Genomic DNA, 17,769 nt, shown 5'->3' with positions numbered 1-17,769 from the left:
GATAAGCTTCTAAAATCGTTTTAACTCACACTCATAATATTTACTCTCTTATTGTTTCTGTTCACCTCTCTTCTAAAAGTTCGTCCATAATATTAGTTTTTCTTGCTTTTAGATTTTCATACCATAATATATTATCAATGCAAAAATTTCGTCTCTTCTTTTATATTTAAGATACTAGGGTGAGATCCGCGTCCTGCGCGGGGTTAGATAAGCCTTTAAAAAAATATTGAAATTTGAAATTTTATTTTCCGGGGTCTGTATTTTAGAAAGTTAATTAAATAGAATGTAGAAGTATTTAATTTTAAAAATGTAATATAATCGGTCAGTACATAATATATTGAATTTTTGTTTTGGAATTATGAAATGTTGTTTTCATGTTCTGAATAGATTATAGGGAATTATCTAGAATTTAAAAATACATATTTAAAAAAATGGAATATAATCTATATACATGATATATTTGGCGTTATGGCCAATATTGTCATTCTTGTATATATTAGTTTATACTTAGAAGAATTTGGTCTATAGATTAATTATATTTTGTTGTGCCTTAATTCACAATTGTCTAAAATTAAGAATGTTTTTTTTTAAATGTAAAAAAAAAATCATGTTACACTTAAAAGGATAATGGCCACGAATATACACGGTAAACGTCCACAATTTTTATGTTTAACATTTTACTTGTTCAGTCAATTATAAATGTCATTTAAAAATATACATATATAAATTCAGGTTTACTTGATTTAAAAAGTAATTATGGGAAAAAGATATTATAAATTAAATTTTAAAATTAAAAGATAACAGAATGAAAAACACCAAAATAGAAAATAAGTTTGTATAATATTATTGAAACTTAGAATGCTTATTCAACGAAGCAGTAAATTTGTTTATATAGTTAATCGACTATACATTAGGTAGTTAATGCGTATTATACGCCACAATATTAAGTAAATATTAGATTTTGATAGGCAAAATCTGTCATATCCAACTTTGGACAACTATTCGAAAAACATATCTTCTTAATCCCTAATTTACTGCTCTTATAACAAAATATAGAAAGTGAAAAACAGGTAACTAATTTCGTATGTAAATATTGGAAAAACGTATCTAATTAGTCTCTAATTTACTGCTTATATAATATGAGTCAAATATTGATTTCCATATGCAAAACAAATTTGCAAAATCTTCTGAAAGATCATAACAAAATATAGAAAGTGCATACCAAGAGAATAATCACGTGGGCCATATATAAAATTTTAGATTGCTTCAATCTAATCCTGAACTTAATTATTTTCCTTTTATACAAATAATGCTATGGCGATTTCTAGAACCACATGAAACTATGTATAAGTATTAAAGGAATACTAGATCGTGACCCGCTCGACCGAGCGGGTGTTAATTTTTTTTATCTTTGTTCGTACTAAATGTTATACATGATTGCTATGTGTATTAATTTTAAATTTTGAGAAAAAAAAATGTGTTTAAATAAACAATGTGTACTAATGTGATTCTTTTGGCACGCTGTTGCAATCTTTACACCATATAAAACAGAAAAAGAAACAGATTTATAAACCAATAGAATAGAAAAAAAACTTATAAAAGCTGAAACAAATGCAAGTACAGATTCATCTGAGAGGATGCACTCAAATGTGTCGTCTCCAAAACCGGTGTTTTGTTTCCAACAATGAAGAACTTTAACTCGAATTTTCCAATTGTTTCTTAAAGGTTTCACACCATCTATCATAACTAAAGTGCTAGGTTTCGACATTGTGTTTATTTGGGAGTTTTTGTTAATGTCGTATGGTGAATAAGAAGTCGAGTATTTATAGACAAATTTTTGTGCGGTGAAAAAGAATATTTCACATTCAATTAAATCAACCATAATAAATAAAATTATCACAATTTGATCGACTCCTAGATTTTCGCTTGGATAAAATATACTTGGAGAAGGGGATTTTCCATATTAGTATCTAATTTCTATGTATGTGATGATTCATATGTATCTTAGTATTCTTACTATATATATATTATATATAATTTCAATATGGACAAACAGATGAATGGTACGTATTTCATAGGAATGATATCTATATATTATATCTATATATTATATATAATTGCAATATGGACAAACAGGTGAATTATGTATAATTGCAATATAATTGTAAGATTTAGTTTCAGAGCAATGGTACGTATTATATTCTTAGTATATAAATCGACATGTAATAATGGTACGTATTAAATCCATATGTAATAATATATGAAAACTGTATATGGTATGTATTATAAATAAGGGATGATGTTTAATTTAAATATAAGAGGTCCACCTTTAAAATCTACATAGAAGAAGTTGTAATGTTTCTGTTTTAATAACATAGACTAGATGATAATCCACGCCTTGCGCGGAGTGAACTTTTTTTTTAAATATGTTGTATCTAAATAAATAATACATTTTTTTGTTATCAATAATTTTTTTTACATTTGATTAGGGATGACATATGGGTAGGTATCATTTGGTTTGGTTAGGTTCGGTTTAGATCTTTGCAAATTTGGTTCGAATCTTTATATGTTCGGTTTGGTTTTAGATTCAGATAACCCATTTAATTTTTTAAAAACTTAAAGTTCATATATAATTTAAATTTCTCAAAACATAAAAATAAAAATAACATGTTACATATAAATTTGAATAATGTATACCAAAATACTTAAATTTAACATAAAAATTGGTTTAACTTAAATATTTGGATAGAAAATGAATAGATATTTTCAGTATTTTGGTATTTTGAGTAATGTTTAGTTATTTTAAATATATAATTTTTACTATTTTTATATATTTCTAAATATTTTGGACAATTTAAAAACATCTTAAGTATTTTGTTTATTTCTTTGAGATATTAATTTTTTTAAATAATATATTTAAGTATACAAATTTGATTCGAATATACTCGGATACCCAAAATATTTTGGTCCGAATCGGGTTCGGTTCTGGTTTTTAGATACCAAAATTTTAAACATGTTCAGATATCTAACCAAATTGATTAAAGTTCTATACTATTTTGTAGATTGGATTTGGTTCGGTTATTGGATTCGGATTTTTTTCCCAACCATATATTTTTTATTGTAACCAAATTTTAAATGAAAGTGACGATGGTTCATACTGATTTTGGGTATGCAACAATTTTTAAATCAAAACACTTTCTTTTATGTACGTGATTTATTTAGTTAATCATTAAAAAAATGTTCAAGACCCATTAAAAACGATAGGCTGAACTGAAAAAAAAGTTACTATTGATCACAAAATTTTTAATGTGAGGCTTGTACCATTTTTAGTAATTTATAATCGTTTTAAAAAATTCTAAATACAACATATAAGAAAAAATATAAATTTTTTTTATTATATGCTTAATGTGATTGTTTAATTTATTTTAACAAATAAAATTAAACGAAAAGTATAGAGGATAAAAAATTATTATCAAATCTTTATTATTCATAATCATTAATGGTGATATATATGTCAATCATATTAGGAAGTTCCGTAGCTTTTATTTAAGGAAACAACAGAGAATATTCTTTTGTATATTAATAATTGATTTAATAGTTATTTAATAAAAACTATAATATATGTGTAGATGGACCAACTTATTTCTCTAACAATCCTCAGAATAATTCTCATGATGACACGTAGCTACCAAACAATGTTGCAATGTTCCAGGATTAATATATAGGGGATATAGGTCTGTCCAATGGCAATAGCCGTAATTTCTTAAGGTTAGTAAGCCTTTCTTCATAAACCGTCTGAGAAAGAAATTCATGCTGCCACGTTGCCATAATGGCATACTCGTTAATATAGTACTCTTTAAAGATTACTTTTATTTTTTGCTTCTATTTTAATATTAAGGAGATAAATTATATTTAGTACTAGAAAAAGTCCCTCTAAAAAACTATTTCCGTCCAGGAATCAAATAAGTCATATCATTCGCTACCCATAGTTTCTAAGTAAGGACCAAAATCCATATTTGCATGCTTGATTTTTGGTGTTGGTTATATATAAAAACGAATATAAAAAATAGCTTGACAACATTTATATTGGGTTAGATTTAAGAGGCTACCATTTAACATAAAATATATAAGAATATAAAAACGATGATTACATATTACCCCAACAATATCGAAAATCAATATCAAATGTATTTACTACAAAAAAAAATGTATTTACTACAAACAAACTAACAATTTTTTTTTTTGCTTTAAGCCAGAGAATTCGAGTTTTGCTTTAAGAAATAAATTAGAACTTTTTTAAATTATAACCAATCAATTTAGCAACAATATTATACAAAAATTTAGTCTCCAGGTGGAACTTAAAGTCAACAATAGTGAATTTTAAAAAGTCCATTCTTTTCAAAAACTCAACAATGATAAAACTTAATATACACAACTGACATATAATATTTCAAAAATCAACATAATTCTAATGATTACCGAGAGTAGATATAAAATAAAAATGAGAATGTACAATTATAAAACACAATTTAGTCAAACTCAAGGACCATAATATCTCATCCCCGGCAATGGTGTATGATAAAATATTTTTCAATATATTATTTTATACTTATAAATTAACCAAATCTTTAAACCTACAAAACAAATATTTTGTACCATTTATTAAGAAGTGTTTCAAATTGATATCATTTATTTTTTTGATACTATTTATGTAATATAATATGATCTTTAATTTATAGTTTACCATACACATGTCTTGCAAATTCAAATCTAAAATACAAACAATAAAATCATACAAAAATAATAACTTAGATCAGAAATAAAGTATATCCCGCCCGTAGGGCGGACCGATCCTAGTATGTTAATAATTAGTACTTAAGGACAGGTTTTGTTATCCACGGCTAAACTCAATTGCAATCTGATTTGATTATAACTCCTGAAACTGAAACATTTTTAATTAAACATATATGCCTCATATATATGAAACAACTTTACGAAAAAAAAGTGTAGCAACTTAAATGATCGTGTTCAGGGGGAAGCCAGACATATTATTAACTGGGTGCATATAAATAAAATAATTACTAAATATACTGATAAAAGGCAAAATAAGGGAATCGAACTCAGGTTGCTCAAAAGTTACGGGTGTACCTTTACCAATTAAGCCATTTACACTTTATATATCTAGTGGAAAATTTTTGAAAACTAAATAAAAGTGGGTGCACGTGCACCTTTAGTCTACAACGTAGATTCGCCCCTGATTGTGTTACAGTTTAGGACTCTACCAGTTATTTATATTTATAAATGAGTTATTCTTGGGTTCACCCCCTAGGGTGAACCTCTAGGTTCACCAACCAATAGGATTTAGTTATTTCAAATTTGACATCATTTAAAAAAGGAAACAAAATATTGTCAAATTATATTACGTTTTAAAAATAAAAAATAAAGTAAAAATAAATAAAATAAAGTAAAAATAAATAAAATAATAATAAAATGCAAAAAATAAGTTTTTTTCAAAAAAATAAATTAATACCACAAAAACACTAATCTCTGAATCTTAAACCCTAAATCCTTTAGTAAACCTTTGGATAAATTATAAAACGTTGATTTAAAAAAAAACTATTTATAACACAATCAACAAAAAACTATACCCTAAATCCTAATCCTAAACCCTAAACCCTTGGGTAAACTCTAAACCCTTGGGTAAATCTGAAATTCTTGGATAAATCTTAAAATTTAAAATTTATCCAAAAGTCTAAGATTTAATGTTTGTTGGGAGCGTTAAAAATATTTTTTGAAAATATTTTTTTTTAGATTAAAAAGTTATTTTTTTGTGATTAGTATAATTTTTATTTAATTTTTATTTTAAAAGTATAATATAATTCGATAATATTTTGTTTCCTTTTTTAAAAGATACTGAATCTTAAATGACACAATCCTATTGGTTGGTGAACCTAGAGGTTCACCCTAGGGAGTGAACCGAAGAATAAGTCTTTATAAATTGTATTTTCACATATATAAAGTTTGAGTTTCTTAGGTTCACCATATAGGGTGAAATTTAGGTTCACCACTAACATAATAGCTAATAAAAATTTGATAAGACACATTATATTTTTGAAATAAAAAAAGATTTAAAATGAAAAATAATAGTAATTCCAAAAGAAAAGTTTTGTTGTGAAAGTAGTATTTGTGAAAGAGGATTACGTGATATTCATTAATGAACAAGAGGGTTACTTATATAGGATTACATCGATCATAAACCCTAATGGACCTAATACATGGTAGGCCATAAATGGACCTAGACTCTAGACTATATTCTAATGGTTTGGGCCTGATACCTGGACATCCACAAATATGATATTCATAACACTCCTCTTTGGATGCCAGAACCGTCTAGAGCTCGTAGTGTGCTTAATGTTGCCTCATTAAAACCTCTCCTGGAAAACCCAAAACCCAATGTGGTAAAAGAGAAACCAAAGACAGGAAAAAGAGTACAACACACACTACTCCCCCTATTCTGGACCTCCGTGTAGGTCCCTGAGCCTGCACGTCCCAGTCTAGTGCACAAGCCTCTCGAACGTCGCGGTCGGTGGTGCCTTGGTGAAGGAATCAGCTGAATTCTCCTTTGGGTGAACTGGTAGCTCCTTGGACGTCTGTATGTCTTCTGGAACTCCATTAAGATGTTGTCAGGATGTACATCTTTGCTGCTGATCACTCCATGTCCTGGTAGGACGGATGGCACTTGACTGGTACACGGATATGATTGGTAATGGACCGTCTCCAAACGACCTCGCGACTTACCTCATGAAAGGCAATGATCTTGACATGATTGGGTGATGTTGCTATAATCGTATGCTTCATGAATATCCTGCATTAGCAAAATCAACCAAACTCCTCTTTGTTTGATTAGTATAAATAAACCAAATCTTTCATCCATTTCATAAATATGTTCGGACATGTTCTATGGTACTTGACCAGAACATATGGACTTTTTATACACGGGAGTGTCTCATTTATTTTCATCCATCTTCCTTGGATGGATCTCGACCATAAATGCTTTTGTATATCCATGATCCATTCAGATCATGCTATCGTCCAATGTGTGTCTATAATCTGTTCATGAATGGCTACCATATCATGGTTTGATGTTTCTCAAAACTAAGCCATTTTAGGTCAATATGTCGTTCGTCTAACTTGGACTTTTCAGGTCGGATTAGGACCTAAGGGGATGGATCTGAACGGGCTGGGACAAGGACCAGGATGATTAAGTTTGAACTAGGTCGGACATGATCCTAGTTGATATGGATCCTTTTGTAGTGAATCTGATGGATTCATCCTCTTATTCTCTGACCATATCACATTCTATTTTGGTACATTGGATCATATATCCCAACACACTTAATCATCCCTTTCTTAAGTATAAACACAAGGAATTTCTTTCATACAATAGAATGATTTTCATACGGACTGATCATGAATGTTCTGATGGAACTCATTCACTAAGTATCACTTAGTCTCATTATATGCATGCAGCTGCCTTTTACTTCAGTCCACGAACAGCTCAGGAACTACACTATTCTACGAGATTTTCTTTCTCTGATCTTTCTGGTACCTTTCTATTCTCATCCAGTGATTCATCTACTGCTTACTTCACCATTATTTCTTTAATATGTGTCCAGACAAAATCAATCTCGATTTTCTGTAGTAGCATCCACCACATAGGAGTATATCTCCTTATAAATTGTTCCTTAGTCCTTGTGAGTATCCTTCTGTGATCAAGCCATTCCTTTGAATGATTTTATGTAGGAACATGGACAATCTCTTGTCTATATGTTCATGTTCTACATCTCACGATTTTCTATTTCTCACAAGACTCATTTGTTCACTGGTTAGATGGCGTCTCTCTTATGTATGTGGCCAATACGCCTATCTCATACTTTCTTTTCTTTAACCCAACATCCCTTTCTTTTCTTTATGAGTACTCTCACGTGGGTTCGTGATCCTCGCTTATATCTCTTATGTTCAAGTGTTTTCTCTTATGCATCTTTATCACTTATGTGAGTGTATATATGTGTGTCGACACCTTATATGATGTTCGATCGCGTTCAATCGCGTTCCAGACATGTTCTAATCAATTTAGAGATTTCATTATCCAGAACCTTTGTTACCTTGTATCTTGGCGTCCCAAGCTACATGGTTCGGTACTTAGATGTTTAGCTGGCAAGCCTTGTCTCTATGTCTGGTCTGGTTTCCTTACTGTGACCTTGGATCTATCATTATGAGCACCTTTCTATTTCTATCTGAGGTTCCTTATATATGGAACATATTGGTCTATCTTGTATAGACTTATAGCACTTGATTATGTCTCTACAAGGACATTTATTTCGTGGTGCTAAGTTGGTATGACTTAGTCATTCATTCGGGTTTAATCTGTCTGGCTATCTTTATAAGATTTTCTTTCTTTATATGGACGTCCAATATTACTTTCTCTGGTCCGAGGATCTTGCCAAGACAAGGATGGTTAATACCAATCCATTTCTCTCATTTCTTTTATATTTACCAACTTATTTCTTTCTCCTTGATGTTGGATAGTCGGATACATCTTGTATGTAATCCGTGTACCTTGGCCATAATCGGATACATCTTGTATGTAATCCGTGTACCCATGTTTGGCTCATGGTCTCTTAGAATTCGTGGGAGAAAGACATATTCTTTTATCCAACATATAGTCCCAATCTTATCTCATCTTCTTATGAGGTTCCATCCTAGACGGCACATATGCTTATGGTGGTCTATACATAATTTCTTAGGATGGTCTATGTTTGGATCAAGACCCTTTAGATGGGATTATCTATGCTTCTGGCCTGATGCACTGTATCTCTTATACATGTAAATCGTGTGATGTCCCCAAGCTTATAGACTTTTAGTCTTAGGAATTAATATGTCCTTAATCAGATATCTTTGTGACCTCTGTATGGAGAGTCAGAGAACTAGAAGTTCATACATCTGATTGTATTTAAAGGACAATGCGTTTGAGCTGTCATATCCGCAAGATTATAGTGTGTTCATGTATCATGGGGTTATCCTCTCTCCCCCTCATGAACATACTGTAATTTTCGGATGCTCTAGACATTAATAGTCTAAACCGTATGGGTTTTGGCTTGTTCTTTCAATCTATCATGTTCTCTTTGGCAATCACGTTCATGCTTTTATAGTATGGTCATGTACCACACGGGTGTGAATTCTCCCCCTCATGAACATGCTATAAAATTCGTTTGTGTAAGAACACTAAACCATTATGCCAATTTCGTGATGCTTGGGACTATTATGCCTTATGAGTTCCCCTTGTGTACATGTTTCACAATGTGAGATTTATATGGGATAACTCTTTGTGCCTTTGTAATATTCAACTTTGCATCAAGTTTGGACCAGGATGGCTAGTCCGGTCATGCCAATGATTCTATAAATTTCGTGGTCAACCAAGCTGGTTACCAAGGCCTCTGTGCCTTACTGATCCTTAGCATAGTTCTGATCAGTATTATATAGTCATAACCTCTTTAGGCGATTTTTCTTTCAAAATCTGTAGGAAATTTCATTTCCTTTGTGTGCCTATTGGTTCAATATGGAAACCATTCAATCTCAAATCTTATAACTCAATAAGACTTATATTTGGGTGAATAAAAACGTGTCTTATAGGTAAATACCATTTGCTGAGATTTTATAAATAAAATAATTCATTGCATATAAAATCAGGAAATAACAACTCATAAATAAACACCAAAACATAAAAGATAACAAGGTTTAAAATAAATAAATCAAACACCAAAATAAAATAAATAAAATCAGGATGTCAAAAGGGCTTTAGACAATGGTCAAGCCGGCCACTCCATTTGTCACATTAGATACGGCTCCCTTGAATTCTTTATTATCACTTTCATCACTATCTGCCTCATAACCACTCATCTCATCGTCTATCTTATTCATTTGCTCATTTTGCAACAAATATGAGAGCAGATCATTGTATGTGGTGAAACATTTCTCTCTATAGGTTTGCTGTAAGACTAGATCTTTTGGATCTGCTGTGGAGAATGTCTTTTCAAGTAATTCATCCTCTGTTATCTTTTCACCACAGAACATCAATGTATGGGCTATTTGGGATAGATCATTATTGTATTCTTCCACGGACCCAAAGTCCCGGAATCTGAGACCCATCCACTCATTCTTTGCCTTTGGTAATAACACCTTATGTATCTGGACTTTAACTCCGTCCAAAGGCATCGAGGGCTCTCTATACCTCGGTACTGATTTCTCAGTTCCTCGGTGAGATGATGATGCATTACTGATAATGCCATATATATATATTTCATTCTCAGTTTTATGATCATCCTTGATGATGCATTTACCAAGACCTTTCATCTCTAGTATGACCGAGATGTTCATTGCCCATCCTAGATAATTTTCTCCAGAAATATACAGGGTATCATAATCCAAGGGTGAAACATTCAAGCTGGTGACACGACCACACAAGCAAGCAATACGGATAAGGACATGAATAATCAAAATCTATATGCTTGCAGATTTTAGTACACCTTAACAATTTGGTTTCTAGATGATATATGAGAATATGAAAACTCTAAGTTTAATCAGTCATGCAAGAAAATTTTAATTCTAAAAATTATATGTATGATGCAATGCAAGGCCACACGGCCAACTGATACTTTGATGAGATTATAAAACATGCATCAAATCAACAAGTAGATCAAAGTCGGTTTTCAAAGTCGACTGAGACAAGGTATGAACTGGAAAACAACGTGCTGTGAAAGTAATGTTTCTGTATATCTTATTCATAATCAGAGGATTCCTTTATATAAGATTACATAGACCGTCATAGACCGTCATAGTCAAATGGGCCTAATACATAATGGACCTAGACTTTAACTCTCTTGATGGGCCGGGCTGGTTAATGGACATCCATAATATATTATTCATAACACTCCCCTTTGGATGCCATAACCATTTAGAGCTTGTAGTGTGCTTAATGTTACCTCGTTAAAACCTTACCAGGAAAACCCAGTGGGACAAAATCTTGGTGAAGGAAAAAGAGTACAACACACACTACTCCCCCTGATTTGGACCTCCGTAAATATTTTTCAAGTCTGGCGCATGGATACTCTTGTGGTTTAGCTTCATGGGCGCCAAGTCTTGAACTGGTCCTTCTGTTGTCACGTCCCAAATGGATAGGTAGACTTCATGGACGTGTAGTTGGTGTAGACATGGTGAAGAAGTCGGCTAACATATCACATGACTGAACTTTGAAGTTTCCTTTTATGGAAAATTTTTAGAAAATGGAAATTTTCTTTTTATAAAATGTAAATTTTCCGTTTATAATAAGTTTCTAAAAATTGAAAGTTTCCTTTTATAAAAATGTAAAGTTTTCTTTTCTAAAAATATAAAGTTTCCTTTTCTGCAAACTAGTCGGATTAAAGCCTATCATCTCCGATGTTTTAAGGGTCGGATAAAGCTCATCATGTCCGATCCGATTTTCAAGGTCGGATTGTACTTATCCGAAATTTCCGATAAACATGGATTTTCAAGGTCCATAGATTCAGACATATCAAAAAATTCGACAAGCAAAACAGGGAGGAAACAAATCGGTTTCAAGGCCGATGAAGAAACACTCATAATATCTGATTTGTAATTAGGGTTTATAAAGTTTGATCATATTTCTGTTTTAGGGGATGATCAATCTTTAAAGTTTCAAAACGATTTGATCATTCAGATCAATGGGTTTGTCGAGATTCAGCAAGCCCTTAAAGCTGTGATTTTAATTGATTTACAATCTCATATCAGACTTTTGGTTTAAGAACTCTTATTTACTCATGAACGGGTTTGGACTTATTAATCTAGGCTGTTAGGGGTTTTGCATATTTTCAATTGTCATAACCTTTAATATTAAGTCCATGTTCGATCTGTAGGTTCTCTTTTAGAGTTTTAGACAGTTTACATTTGATTTTAAAAGGTCTGAAACCAGACCACCTAGAGAGAGAGAGCTGCTGGTTGATTTAGTGTTTTTGACGGCGCGTCTGAGATCGTGAGGTGAGAGCGCGTCTTAGATCGAATTGAGGTGAGTTTTGCGGCTCTGGATTCTTCTCGTCAAGAGCTTGAGATTGATAGGTGTCTCGTCGTCTGAGTCCTTATGGTTGGAGAGATATGACAGTTTGAAGTTGCAGCCGAAATTAGAGTTTTAGAACAAAGTGGTGGCGCGTATTGAAACGGAACGTGAGAGCGGTTTTTAGATCGGATTGACACGAGGTTTGCGACGGTGGATTCGTCTCGTCGAGGGCTTTAATTTGATATATTACTCGTTGTGTGGATTCATACGGTTTGAGAGAACGGACGGGCGTCCGAAACTAGGATTTTTGTGGTCGCCGGATTTTAGATAGGGTTTAGAGTCTCGTGCTGATAACGTGTTGTGAAAGTAGTGTTTGTGAAAGAGGATTTCGTGATATTCATTAATGAACAAGAGGGTTTCTTATATAGGATTACATTTCATAAACCCTAATGGGGCTAATACATGGTGGGCCATAAATAGGTCTAGACTCTAGACTATATTCTAATGGTTTGGACCTGGTTGCTGGACATCCACAAACATGATATTCATAACAAGTTTAATATTGGTAACATCTAAACACTAAACTCTAAACGTCGTCAGTAAAATCTTAAACCTTATACCATAGGCCCTAAGTTTTAGGGTTTATCCAATGGTTAAAAGTTTATCTAAAAGTTTATGGTTTACCCAAGGGTTTAGAGTTTATGATTTAGGGTTTTGATAACCATGTTAACAACGTTAAAAAAATATATTTTTGGCACTATTTTTCTACATTTTTTATTTCAAAACATAATATAACTTGTCAAAAAATTTATTGGCTATTATGTTGATGGTGAACATAGAAGTTCATCTTAGAAAGTAAACCTAAGAATAACTAGTTTTACTTTAACGATTGTGTTGTATTTTAAATAAGGCAATATTTTAATTTCATTTCTACGTTGTGTCCCTAACATCTATCTATGGGTGTGATTGGTAGTGGCTGTGGGTGCTCTCCACAGCTCTATTTATTTTTAAAGTACCAAAATCAGAACAATCAAACTTTAGTTTATTTTTTAAAACCACAGCTCTTGAAATAACCTACAGACGTAAAAGTGCTTTGCAGAGCCAAATATCCAAAGCAAATTTTTCCATAAAATTCTACAGCAATAAAATCTAAAGCTATAGCAAAAAATCTACATACTTTTTTCTACAGCAATAATTTTGAAGCTACAGCCATTACCAATCGGACCTTATATATCTATCTATCTATCTACTATAATAAGGCTGCATTTTCTCATTTCTCCTTGCGCCACCTCAACACTCCTATCTCTATTTTTCGACACGTGGCAGCTCATATTTTTTTTATTTAAAGCAATGTTTTTGTATCCTTCGCCGATTGTGGAACTTAATCTTCATCAGTTACAAACAACTCCCACTTCTTCCACTAATTCATCATTTACTCTCTCCACCAAATAAGTAATCGATAAATCTACTCATCTCTATACATTTTCCACCTCTTCAAACTTTCTATTAGACTTTCATAGTTGCATATTTTCTAGCAAAACCTTTAGAATTATTTCACCAAGAATTTATAATTTCTCTCCAATTATAGTATTTTCTGGATTCTGTTGTTGAGAGCATTAAGACTTGGAGAGGATTTTCTAACTACGACAGCAACTAATCAGGATGTAGAGGATTGGTCGGAGATTGAAGGAATGTGGGGTGGGAGTGGTACTGGTAGGGAAGTTAGCTGGTGATGAAGTAGCAGACGGAGATGATTACGAAGGTGGCGCATGTGGATTTTCATTCCAATAACGATGGCACCAGTTCATCTTGAATGAGAGCATGTATGAAAAAGCAATGGTGGTGGATTCGTTGTGTCCCAAGAGAAGCTCGACGAGTGGTTGAAGGATTCATTTATTGGATTTTAAAGAATCTGAGAGAGTAGCCGTTGTTGGCGCACTTATACGAGACGGAGGAACAGAGATGTGAAGACATAGCATCCAATAGAATCATTTAATGCATGATATACACAAAGATTCCAGAAGCAACTTATAAGTTCATTTAAACACCAACCAAAGGACAAAGGTAATGAATGTCTACTATCAATGTGATTTTTTTTGTTTTGTCTGGAGAGTCATCAGTTATGTTAGTCACTTCAGGTCTATGTACAAGCTTCTGAGTCAATGTTGGGCGTGATTTGCAAGGTTTGTTTAATAGAGCAAGACAAACAAAGGAAAGACTTAGGGGGGCTCTATCTCTCAGTGGAGTATTTGTTTCTCGCTAAGAATTTTCAGATATCTTGAGAAGAGCTTCAAATTCGGAATTGAATTCATTGAGGGAACCAGACAGTCATTGACCAAGGTCAGTAACCACGTTGTAAGACACATATTTAAAAATCCCAATAAAAAATTTAATGAATAAGAGAGTTAATAATTATGTTTGTAAGATCCAACATGCAAGTATTGAGGCACTAGAGAAGCATGAAAATGATTTGATAGCAATAGTGAGAGAAGGAAAACTTTATCCTCTGACTAAAAGAGAAGACAATCAGTAGACTCATTGAGATTATCTCAAGGAGGAGAAAGAGTAACCATATGTTGATCGGTGAACCAAGTTGGGAAAACCGAAATTTCAGAAACTTAACCATATGTTTTTGTAATGCTAAGATATCACATGTCCATTTGCAAAACACACTTTCTCACAGGATTGTGCAAGAAGATTTAACTCAAGCTATGATGAACAAAAAGGTAATCAACTATATATCAAATTTTTTTCTTCCTTTTTAAAAATTTGGACAAACCTAAAAAATCAGTGGATGCTGGTAATCAGCTAAATCCGATACGTTTCATCTTCTAATCATTGATTTTAAAAATGTTTCCTTAGTAAACACTTTAAGTCTCTATAACTCGTGAATCAAGAAACCGTTTTTACAACCTTTTTCTTTCACAATCTTTTAGAATATATAGGGAACAACTAAAACTGTTGATTTTATTTAATAGTTTGTATAGTTGATGAGTTTTAAATTTGGTCAAGAGAACCTCTATCTTTTCTGAAAATGAGCAAACAGTGAAGAAATAAGATCATAAGTCACATGCACCAACCGGGGCTTCTAGCTCAGTTGGTAAAGGGTTCACAGCTATGAGTTCCGCCACCTGGGTTCGAATCCCGGCACTGGGGAATTAACATTTCGGCATCGCCAGGGACAGAGGACCAACATGTGGCAACACGTGACTAGTCTGGACCACTTCGGTGGGGCCAGGATACCTCTGTATAATTCAAAAAAAAAAAAAATATTGAATAATGCTCTTAGTGTGATATGTAACTTCTGGCATATTAGTTAATGCTCTTTAGTTTTCTTAAGCTCTAATTCTCTTACTTTCTTTGGTGATCACCTTCATTTTCATTTTTTGACTTGATGAAGGAGGTGAAACATAAGTTTGTCCTTAATTTTAAGCACAACAAAATGGTGTCTATCACTGACACGCTACAATTAACTCCATTACAAACAACTACAATCATCTCCAGTACGAGAACTACAATCAACTCCATATGTATGCTAATTGTGTTTGCCATCTTTGACATCCATGCAATTGCATATGACAAGATTATGATTTGGCTTTCCAGGCCAAGAAGATTTCCTTTTGGTGTTTGGTTTGAAAGTGATCACTATGAAAAGAATATCCTCAACTCCTCAAACGATGTTTTGAAGATAGAAGTAATACAACATCTAATAATCGACATGAAGATCAAATATTCTGGAGAAAAAAAACTATTTCTAATGTTTTTTACTTTATTTATGATTTAATCAACGTTTATTTATAAAATATTAATTTACCCCTCACAATGTGACCATTGCAGGTGTTCTTCAGAATATTAAATCTTTCGATTCAAAAATAAAAACTATAGCATGTATCTGTTCTACAGTTTCTTAAATTGAATAGACTTGCATTCTATTATCTACTCATGCTTACGGGCTGACTTTAGACGTCGCAGTGAGATTTAAAGGGAAAACGATTAATCGCCTGCTCCATATGTATATAGCAGTCTTACATATATGACTATATTATAACGATAAAATAATAAAACAATATCCATACTTTTAGGATTTAAAATACACAAAAATCAGATTAGTCAAGTTTCTTAACTAATAAAATAGAGATCTGATGATCATAAAAATTAAAGGTTCTAAAATTTGACAAATTTCTGTAATGGGTCGGGTTTAATATAACAACTATGCCAATCTTTAATGTCCAAAATTTACTGTGCTCACTGAAGATGATTCATGTTATACATACCCATTAGAGGCATTTCCATAGCCAAATCATCGTTATACAAAACCAAAATCATTATGGACAATTCACTTTTCACAACAAATTAACACCAAGATAATAAAAAACATATACACAAAATATCAAACAACCCTTCACAGCTCACAAATGTTAATTTGCAATATAAACACTAAAATACCCAGTCAAATATCAATCATTATGCTAGGACAAACCACTAGTATATATATATATAAAGGAGAATACCTTCTTCTCTTATGCTACCACATGGCGTGTGTAAAATTTCCAGCCTTCGAATGATTTTGTGCCTTTATCGGAACTGAGCGTTTAGTTTACCTTTTGTTTTTATTTTTAAATATATTACGTTTGAGCTTTTACATAACTGTTCAGGCCCATTGAAGGATATGTTTCATCTTTTTCTCATCTTCGAACTTTGTATCTCCGCAGCCGAAATCTCTAGATAATGCAGCCGTCGATCAAGTGACCATAATGTCTCCAAATTGCAATAGTGATAGCATTAAATCAGAGGGAATATGTATGGACAGCCTTATCTTTCCAGATTCCAAGTGTTAGCCATCTTATTCATACACTATGGACCTAAAGAGAGGAATCAACACATCTCTTTCTCTCGCAATTTTCTCAAATTCTACATTCAGTAAGATTTTATTCGATCACTGCAAACCCTCAATTGCTTCTGTTTGATTAAAAGGCTGGTAGTTTCAGGGTGACTGTTGTGAAGCAAGTCCTCCATTTTTGGGAAGAATGGAACCTGAAGAAGGATGGTAGAGCGGAGACACTCTAGCTAGCTAAGACCGAGCTATGACCAGCTGCCCCAGCTTGTTTAGCTAGCTCATCCAGCTAACTGAGCTGGACCACTTCACTTGAGCTTCCATCTACTCTCTTCCAGCTGATTGAGCTTCGAGGTAGCTTCACCCAGCTCCCCGTCTACTCGTCCAGCTCTCTTATACCTGCATAAACTCTTCCCTTGGTACTTAGTCATTCAACCAACCATCCCCACAGACTAAGTAAATTTTGGGAAGTCTTCAATGGTAAATAACATGCATCTAGCTCTTCTCAGCTCATGCATCATCCAATATCCTTACGCTTTGTAGGATATAACATCAATTCCATCTCTTGGACTAACAACACCCATCAGACTCTAAGTCAATCAACCAGCCATCCCACCTGGCTCAGAACTGATCAGTCTTCACTCATACCTAACCGACCATGGAACTATGTCCCACTTGAGCCGACCAGTCTTACTATTACAACCGATGCATATTTTGATCAATTAGATCAGACACCTTGATCACCTATGGATCAGGTCGTCCATTCTTACCCATGATCAGATCACAAACGGCCTTCCTTGCATAATCAGAACACAATCAATACCAA

Source organism: Raphanus sativus, chromosome 4 (genome assembly GCF_000801105.2).
Source record: "Raphanus sativus cultivar WK10039 chromosome 4, ASM80110v3, whole genome shotgun sequence".
NCBI lineage: Eukaryota > Viridiplantae > Streptophyta > Magnoliopsida > Brassicales > Brassicaceae > Raphanus > Raphanus sativus.
Note: the sequence above shows the minus strand (reverse complement) of the source record.